General features: G+C 39.7%; 1 long non-coding RNA gene across 1 annotated transcript in view; it reads left to right on the top strand.

Moving 5' to 3' along the window:
• Positions 1 to 1093: 1093 nt before the first annotated feature.
• The window catches only part of LOC147488002 (uncharacterized), a 58992-nt gene continuing 49746 nt past the window's right edge, over positions 1094 to 10339 (top strand). Inside the window, exon 1 of the long non-coding RNA XR_015201076.1 lies at positions 1094 to 1185. This is a non-coding gene — a long non-coding RNA (uncharacterized LOC147488002). The remainder of the gene's footprint in view (positions 1186 to 10339) is intronic.

Genomic DNA, 10339 nt, shown 5'->3' with positions numbered 1-10339 from the left:
GCACTAGTTTGGCGATGAGTACTGCTTATCATCCTCGCAATGATGGATGGACGACAGCAGAGGCTGAATCAGATATTAGAAGATATGTTACGGTCTTGTGTAATGGATTTTGGTGGAGTATGGGAGGAGCATTTACCTTTGGTGGAGTTTGCATATAATAACAGTTTCCAGTCGAGCATCGGTATGGCACCCTTTGAGGCTTTGTATGGGCGTCCATGTCGATCACCCGCTTGTTTGGCGGATGTGGGAGACCGAAAAGTTGCTTGGGCCCGAGATAGTGAGAGAGACATCCGAGCAGATTAAAGTCATTAGAGAAAGGATTAAGACAAAGACAGTAGGCGCGAAAAAGTTATGCAGATTTGAAGAGGAAACGGGTAGAGTTTTCGTAGAGCGATTTCGTGTTTTGAAGGTTTCCCTGAGAGGAGTTATGAGGTTTGGCATGAAAGGGAAGTTGAGTCCACGATATATTGGACCATATGAGATAGTAGCCTCCATTGGTAGTTTGGCGATCGTCTTGCTTTGCCGCCTAACTTAGCAATGATTCACGATGTCTTCCACGCGTCTATGCTACGAAATGTGTGAAAGATCCTACCGAGGTTGTCCAAAAAAAGAGCTAGAGTTGAACGATGATGTAACTTTTACGGTGAGCCTATCATGATAGTAGATAGGGATGTGAAACACCTTAGGAGGAGGATTGTAAACTTGGTAAAAGTGCGCGATGGAGTGAAAGGGAAAATGGCGTGACACAGGAACTTGAAGATAAGATAAGACGGATGCACCCTCGAGCTTTTTCGACATCGCCACCTTGAATCTCGGGACGAGATCCTTTTAAGGTGTGTATATTATAACACCCCGTATTTTTATTTGCTTTTTCTATAATAATATAAATATTAATAATAATAATAATGTAAATAGAAAACAGAAATAGGATATCCAGTAGTTTTGAAAAAAAAGCCCGTAAGTAAGTAGATAGGTTTAAAACCCGGGTTTTTCGGAGAGGTTTGAAAAACTAGAAAATAGGGGTTCCTCACGTAGAGTTTTTTTGGAGAAAAACAAAACGAGAGAAAAAAAAGGGGAGAGTTTTACCGAGAGAAAAAAAGGAGGTTTGAACCAGAAAGATCGTCCAGTTTCGCGAGACGGTCGATTTCGATTTCGGGGAGCTGTTCGGGCTGTTCGATTTTCACAGTGAGTAGTCATATTTTTATTTCTATTTCACCTCACCTTGAGATTTACAGTTTTATGGGTACGAGGAAAAACCTAGGTTTCCCCTCAGTATTTTTGTTCTGCATATTCTTCGATTGTGGTTTTTCTGTCGAATTGATAAACATGTTATTCTACATACTGTTTTTTTCTACATACTGTTCGTTAGTTTGCTGGCTATGAACAGATTGGACGATTTACGTATTCAGAATTGGTCGATGGAGAGTTGTGGGTTCGGAGGTTGTCAAAGCCTTGAACCCACCCAAAACCTTTTCTTGTTTTCATTGAAGTCGGTCCTGTATCCATGTTTTCTGAACTCTTTTAAGTTGTCTTTGTATATGTGTGGAACCTGTTAAAATTGTTGTTGGGTTGAGAGGGATTGTTGAGGATGAATAAGTCTGCTTGTTGGGATGAGGATTAGGTGTCTTTGTTGAAGCTCGAAAGAGCTTCAATGGTGACCAAACCGTCCCCAAAACCGGTTTTGATTGTTTGGGTTGGTTTTGTTTGGATCGTTTTTTGTTTAGATTTTGTTGTGAGGTTAGGTTGTTGGGTTGAGGGGGATTGTTGGTGGTGGATTGGGTGTTGGAAATTTGACAATTGAAGCTTGCAAAGAGAGCTTTAATGGCGTCGGTCGAATTTCTTCAGTATAACAGAATGGTGAATTGTTGATATGGGTAGCTAGGGTTTTTCTCCCTGAACCAAACCGCGGGGTTTCTTTTTGCCATGGATGGCCGGTGGTGGTCGCTGGTGGTGGTGGTGGTGGTTGTTTGAAATGGAGAGGAAGGAGATGAACAAGAGTAGAAAAAACGATTGGGCTTGGGCCAAAATCGTGGGCTATTATCTCTTTGTTTTGGATTTTAAAATTTGACTTTTAGATTAGACTATGGGCCTTAGGATTTGGGCTTTTGGGTTTTTGGAGTTTAGGCCGGGTTGACCAGAGTTGACTGTTGACTTTGACCAGTTGACCCGAAAATTTGACTTTTCCTAAAAATTATGATTCGCCCTAATAGGATAAGTCTAGGACTATTAACGGTTTGACCTTAGGCTAGGACCTTTATAAATATACATACATGCGTGTATTTAATCGCTTTGTGATTTTTCAGCCTTTTGCGACACAACGTTATGACACTTATACATTCATGAAATTAATAACGCCAAAACCAAAATTAATTGAATCAAGATATTCCTACGTTCTCTGAAATAATATATACAATAAAATACAATAATGCGTAAACAAAACTTACCGCCCCTTTTAGAACTCTCCACAAGTTTTAGAATTGAGTTTATGACCGATTAAGTCATATGTAGGTGGGCATTTATTGAATGTGCCATAAATGGCCCGTTAGTGTTATATAAGGGTATTCATTGAATGTGCCATGAATGACCAAATTGTAGTGGACTGCCCTAAAGAGGAAACTAAGGTATTTAAGGCCATGGGTTAGTTGTATTCCTTGAATGTATGCGGGAATGTAGGATTGGGTATTCCTTGAATGTGGCGGTGGAATGACCTGGGCATTCATTGAATGTGCCATGAATGGCCCGTTAGTGATAGGATAGGTATTCATTGAATGTGCCATGAATGACCCGAAGTTTTGTGCCCAAAGAGGCTGTGAAATATGTGTATGAAAGCCCAAAGATGGCTATGATATTGTGATATTCAAAGGGAGAGAGGCAATACGAAAATGTGTGATTTGGCAAATGTGTGGAGTGCAAATCGTGGAGTAGGTACTAAAGGGTGGGTGTATAAGAAAAGTAATTGATTAATTGATAAGAGAAATGGATTTGTTTATACGAGTGTGTTGGGTTTACCTTTGAATACATATAGAATATCTACATATGTTATATATACAAGTTCTAACTTTCTTTTGCGAGGAGGGTAGGACTTAATAATATTTTGTGCAGGGACGTCCTCCTACCCTATAAAATGGGATATATCGGTAAGTTTTAATTCAATTATTTAGATATTAAAAGAGAGCTATTAGAATGAGTTAATACAATGGAAGTTAATAAAATGAAAGTTTTGCTTGGGAAAAAAACTATGCCACTGAGATGACGAACTAATCGCCTTCCAAATTTCTTCGAATGATTAGGTTATGATAGATTTAAAGTGTTAGTTGAATAAGTAAAGTATGAAATGTTTATATGTATTTAGTCTACTCATACCAAAGCAAATTCAATTTGGTCGACCCATTTTGCTTTGTTTTGGCGTGGGTGTGTTCTTGGGAACATAGGTGGAAGGCAAAGGAACCGCCGGGCGCAGATTGGGATTTCGTACCCGGAGCGGTCCGCTAGTTTTTCTTTTAGGTTTGATTTCTTTGTTGGAAGAATGTAATAACGTGAAGTATTTTTTATGGCATGAGGACATGGTAGTGATGAACTTTAATTGGAGAGTTGTTTGATGTTTTATTTGGAAGGATGTTATCTTAATAAAGAGATTTCGGATAATTATTGGGATTATTTTATTTTAAGTTGTTTCTTTTATGACATGGCTATTAGGGTTTGTATGTGTAATATTCTCCCCATCATAGTTCGGGTTTTAAACAAGTGAACCTAGTGATGTTTGAGATAATTATATTTCAAATATTCACTTTGTTATTGTTTAGAAATTGGCCGCGACATTTTGGTATCGGGCTTCCAGGTTAGCTTAGTGTTGAAAGTCTAAGTGATCCCCGGATGTGGAATATGGGTTATAGTGGAGAGTTTTGGATATATGTGAATATTAATGGGAGTTTTGTTTGAACCGTAGATCATGGTTGAGACACAAAATGGTAATACCACCTGACTCCCAGCGAACACTCCAAAGATTTATGTCGAGGAGGATAGTTGAATCGGTTGTTGCAGCAGCTATGCAAAATAACCATCCGGGTCAGGAGATCCTTTTGCTAAGCACAATAAGGAGTTTGGTACTCTTGGTGGGCAGCATTTATCGGTGTGTTGGGAATGCATTGCAGCCGAGTCTTGATTCAAAGTTGTGAAATGTATTTTGAGCGTATGCAGCCATTTACGAGGTTCGTGGGGTAGGAGTCAAGCCGTACTCACCAACTTGATGAACGCTAGGTTTTGTGATGAAGCTCTCACCCCTAGTCCGACACTAGAACTTTGACTGGGAAGACTTCAAGATTAGATTTGAGAGTAAGTTCATTCCCGAGGCAAGAAAAAATAGCAAGTTGGCTCAACAGCTTCTCGAGTTGACTCAAGACGGGAAGTCCAGTGGACTGGTATGTGGACCAAGTTTAATGAGTTATCAAGGTTTGCTCCCTATCTTGTGGATACCGACAAGAAGAAAACCAAAAGTTCATAATGCTGGGTTAGAGAGTCACTTGTCCGCAAGTTGATTCCTTTGATGGGACACTTTTGATCGCGGTTGGACTTGACCTCGAGATATGAGGAGCAGAATGCAGCCCTAAGAGAGTCGAGGGGAAGAGGAAGTTTGGTGAGATACCAGTTGTCGGTCCTAGGCCTTTTGAGAGTAGGCAAACCGAATAGGTTTAGGCCTTATATATACTTCAAAGGGTTCCGCTTTCAGACCACCATCCCGTGGGTTTCAAGGGATTTCATCAGCAGGTGTATTCCGACCCCAGGGAGGATTTCATCGCAGGTGGTGGTATAGGCCACCGGGCGAGCCTGAGGCTATATAGACCTCGTGGGAATCGAAAGGGCGGGGATCCCGTGGGCTTCGGGTCGAGCTCCTACTTCCATATCGACCAAAGAAAGATTATTACTTTTACCTGCACTCAAAGACCCACCTCGAGCCATAGTTCCCGCTGAAAGGGCTTGGCGAGAGTGTAGCAAGTGGGTCATTTATCTCGCTATTGCCCTACCAAGCAAGGAAATCAGCAGCACACCAGCACCACCACCGCGCTAGAGCCTATGCAGCTATGCCAGACATGAGAATGTTGAAGGTACCTTTAGTTCATCTCGGTTTATATTCAGAGTTTTGTTTGATCCGGGTTTCACATTCCTTTATATCTCGGCCGTTATGTTGAGAAAGAAAGTTTTAAAACTACCCTTTACCTAAGCCCTTGTGTGTTAAGACACCGCTAGGGAGGTTCTGCTACCTTATATGACAAGTGCAAAGGTTTTAAGTTGTGTTTCTTAGACCGCGGTCTTTATGGTAGACTTGATCGCTTGGGTTTGGTGGTTTCTATTTCATACTTGGTATGGACTGGTTGACGCGGTTATCATGTTACCATGGATTGGCGAGGAGGGAAGTTGTAGTGAATACACCGCATGCCAAGGTTGATTCACACCGTGTTAGTAAGGAGGACTCCGGTGATGTCTAGCTTCCTATGCTCTATGTAGATACCCACGGGGATATCGATGATGGGAAGTAGTGAGAGACTTCGAGGATGTTTTTCGTGAGATTCCGTGGATGCCACCCAAGAGGGAGGTGGAGTTTCAGATAGACTTGTTACCGACCGCTGCACCGGTTTCAAAGTCGGGCTTACAAAAGTCACCTAAGCTATTGATCTAAAATGAAAGTGCAAGTCGAGGAATTACCGTGAAGGGGGTTTAATGTTTAGTGATTTTGTTTTGGCTTAACCATATCTTTGAGTATATGGGTTTGAATCTTTTAAGGTGTGTATGACCAGGTTCATAATGACATCGAAACTCTCACCATGGGGTGCCGCTATTTTGTTTCCAAAAAGGATGGTACTTTGAGGATGTGTATTGACTTCTCAGCCGATTTAAACCAGGTGACTATAAAAAAAAAGTATCCGCCTTCCTAGGATTGATGATCTATTGACCAGTTGAAAGGGGCTAAAATATTTTCAAAGTTTGATTTAAGGACCGGTTATTATCAAATGGGAGTCAAAGAAGAGTATTCCTTTCGACCGCATTTAGAACTCGGTATGGGTTGTAATGAAGTTTTCAGGATGCCTTTTGGGTTGACGAATGCACCTATTTCTTTACGGACCGATGAATCGATATTATTCAGCCCTATTTGGATAAATTTGTGATTGTTTTCATTGATGACATTTTAGTTTATTCATAAAACACGTAAGAACATAAGATGCATTTGAAGATAAAGATGTAGACGCTTCGTGAACATAAGTTGAATGCTAAGTTTAGCAAGTGCCATTTTGGGAAGAAGAAATTCGCTTCTTGGGACATGTGGTATTTAGTGAAGGGATTGTCAGTAGACCCCGAGAAGGTTGTCGCAGGAAAGAATGGAAACAACCAACCACCGCTACATAGATTAGAAGTTTCAAGTTACCGATATTATCGAGATTTATCGAGAAATTCTCATTTATTGCGAACTCCACCCACAAAGTTAACTAGGAAAGATGTGAAGTTTATGTGGACTAATGATTATGAGAATGCCTTCTTATAATTGAAATAGAGGTTGACTACAGCTCCAATTCTAGTAATCCCACTCAGAGGCGAAAAACTAGTTGTTTTACGTGATGCTAGTGGAACCGGTTTGGGTTGTGGTGTTAATGCAAGACCAGTAGGTGGTGTCGTGATGCTTCACGACACGCTTGAAGAGATACACGGAGACGCTATCCTACTCATGATCCGGAGTTAGCGGCAGTTTTTTTGCTTTGAAGGTGTGGAGGCATTATTTATATGGTGAGAAGTTCGAAGCTTTTGCAACGCATCACAAAAGTTTGAAGTATCTATTCACGTAAAGAGTTGAACATGAGACAAGAGAGATGGATGGAGTTCATAAGTAGTTATGACTTTGAGATTCAAGATCACCCAGGTATGTAGTTCGAGGGATATAGATGCAGTTTTGGAGGTTATTATGGTGCAAAGGTGGATTTTCAACTATAGTGATTGTCCGGACTACACGATACGTATTTACCGGTATATTTGTAGTTGGAGGTTAGGATGATCCGTCATCATTGATATTTTATGATGATTGTCCGGCCGGATTTGATGATCCGTCATTGATATTTTAGATGATTGTCCGGCCCGATTGGGAGGATTCCATGGAGATTTCCATGAGAGATTATGCGGTACCGGATGACGAGTTAAAGAAGGAAATATTATATGAAGCTCATCGCTCTCGGTTTACAATTCATCCCGGAGGAAACGAAGATGTACCAAGACTTGAAAGGACCTTTGGTGGGAAGGAATGAAAAGAGATGTCGGAGAATATATTTCTCGTTTAACTTGTCACAGTTAAGGCGTAACATCGAGGCCTTCCTCGATTATTGCAGCCATTAGAGATACCGATGTGGAAATGGGAGCATATTTCTATGGATTTCATTGATGGTTTGCCTAAGTCTCGGAGAGGTAATGAATCTATTTGGGTTATTGTTGATCGCCTAACGGTCCTGCTCATTTCATCCCTATTGACGCATGCGAAATACAGAAATACATTCGTTTGTACATTGGTTTCCTTACACATTCCAAAGTGGGTCAAAGTTACATATCGAGATCCTTTGTTCACTTCCGAAGTTTTGAAGAGTTTTCGCCGCGGCTATGGGTACTAGTTTGGCGATGAGTATCGCTTATCATCCTCGCATTTACGGGACGCATTGCAGAGGTCGAATCAGATATTAAAAGATATGTTACGCCTTGTGTAATGGATTTTGGAGGAGGATGGGAGGAGCATTTACCTTTGGTGGAGTTTGCATATAATAACAGCCTACCGAAAGCATCGGTATGGCACCCTTTGAGGCCTTTGTATGGGCCCATGTCGATCACCGCTTGTCAAGGCGATGTGGGGAGCATCGGGTGTTGCTTTGGGCCTGAGATAGTGAGAGAGACATCTGAATAGATTAAAGTCATTAGATCAAGGATTAAGACAAAGACAGTAGGTAGAAAAGTTATGCAGATTTGAAGAGGAAACGGGTTAAGTTTTCTCAGAGGCGATTTTGTTTTGAAGGTTTCCCCTATGAGAGTTTATGAGGTTCGGCATGAAAGGAAGTTGAGTCCACGATATATTGACCATATGAGATAGTAGCCTCCGCTGGTAGTTTGGGCATACCGATAACTGTAAAAGAAGAATAGTTTTACTAATGAATAAAGCGATGCAACTCTAAACGTAAGTAAAACTAAACGATATTACATTTCTAATTTATCAAAGTTTTCTACTCTCAATCCTATCGAGATATAGTGGAGTAGATGATCTGCTCCACTCCTAGTTCTTCAAGAAAGTAATGTTCTCTACGATAAATAATCTTAACTAAAGTCTAATGAGAGATTTACTTAATTATAAGCTAGACTACGATGCAACTACCCACAAGATGCAACTAGTCAACTAAATAAACAAATTTATGAAAATACTACTACCGATTCTATGATAAGGAATTGTGGGGATTGATTCCACCTTTAACTCAACTTAACTTACTAATGACGAGATAATCGCCAGCTGATAAATGTAAAATGAATAGTTTACCTACTTAAAATGAACGATGAATTCAAAACGTAAGTAAACTAAAACTGCACTTTTAATCTCAATTATCAAAGCTTCTACTCGATGCTTAATTGCACTAAGTTGAGTAGAAGTTCGCTCCACTCCTAGTTCTCTCTAGCATGGATTGTTTTCTAAGTCTAAGAAATCAGTCTTAAGTCTAATGAGAGCTTTACTTAAAAGTTATACTAACAAGACACGCACTTAAATTAAATAAGATATAATAAATAACAAGATAAAATATAAACTAAAGTTAATCTACGAAAAGCTACGGAAATACGATTGTTTGAATCTAGATAAAGAAATTAGAGGGAATTGAATCCACCCTCAATCCAACTTAACAACCTAGCGAGATCTGTTGTATCTCAATTCTCACGCTCTTACTGGCGGGAAATTTTGAGTTCTAATCCCTAGTGTTCATGGCATTCCTACCGGATACTAATTCAGTATGTGAGGTCAGCCCCACCCATTCTCATGGCTAAACACGACCTTCTAGAGTGGAATAGATTCTACAACCAATTCTATACTAACCACTAAGTTTTCATCAAGGCTTCATCAACCCCTCTAATGGAGGTTTTTAGCCTTGAAATCATCAAACCAACATTTCCCATTGAATCTAAACTAAACATAATGTAAGAAATCGAGATTTACTTAATTAAACAATAATGAATCTAATTTAATGGCTGGAATGAAATAAGAACAAGAATTGAAATTAGATCTAGAATGGAAATGACCAAATTCAAAATTGACAAACTAACTATTTTATTTATCTAATCAATGAAGAACAATGATTCAAAGATTTAATCTAAAAACAGAATTGAAATGGAACTAAAACTTAATTAATTAATAAAACTAGATCTAGAATTCTATATATTAATTTAGGTCTAACTAGCTACCATTAACAAAGAGCTAAGCTTTTGTTTTATATGTTCCCATCCAAAAATCGTGCATGGGCTTGAGTCATGGTTTCAGCCGCAGGATCGTGCCCAAAACTCACTCTTTCAAATTCAAAAGGCCTCTTCAAATTGTAGTTGGCTTCAGCAGACTTTTCGTCCACTTCTGCTCCTCTGATTGGGTCAAGGCTTGGTCCATTGGAAAGCCCTTTCCGAGCCGGTCGTTTTGACATAAGGTAGGCCCAATTCCAAGGTCTGAGTCCAAAGATATGGTCTTCTAAGTTCTCACTTTTTTGCATCAAGTTTCTCACCATGGACTTTGACTTTTCATCTTTTCGACTGTGTTTACAAAGGCTTTGTTCTTCTTGAATCTTGGCCTTTAATCACCGAACTCCTTAGTAACCAACCATTTCTCCTTTATCTCATAAAAGTGGCACATTCCTCGCACATAATTGACTTTGAAGCCCCGAATACATAAAACACGTGAATCAAGATAACTCTTACTTATTACTCACATAATCGGGTCTAAAAGTATGATCATGGGGGTTAAAACTACAGTTTTGGGCTCTTATCAACCACCCCCAAACAGCATTTTGCTTGTCCTCAAGCAAATATGAGAAATTAGCATAAGTGACCAAAAATGGAGTTCTATCTACTCGCCTCACTGAAAAGGACAGATCAATTCATATGCAACAAGGCCTTTAAACCACTAGGAATTCCCTAGTGACGAAGTTATAGCCTCGTGAGAGTTTTCCAAAGGAAGGTACTCACAAACTTCATCTATACTACAACGACTAAGAAATAAAACTATTGTTTTCTCCTTCATGTCTCAACTATCTATACATCTCACTAGCAAATACATAAGAATAACCCAAATAAC

The sequence above is a fragment of the Coptis chinensis genome, chromosome 7 (assembly GCF_015680905.1).
Source record: "Coptis chinensis isolate HL-2020 chromosome 7, ASM1568090v1, whole genome shotgun sequence".
Lineage (NCBI taxonomy): Eukaryota > Viridiplantae > Streptophyta > Magnoliopsida > Ranunculales > Ranunculaceae > Coptis > Coptis chinensis.
The sequence above is the reverse complement of the archived record's forward strand: the minus strand, read 5'-3'. Positions and strand labels throughout refer to the sequence as shown.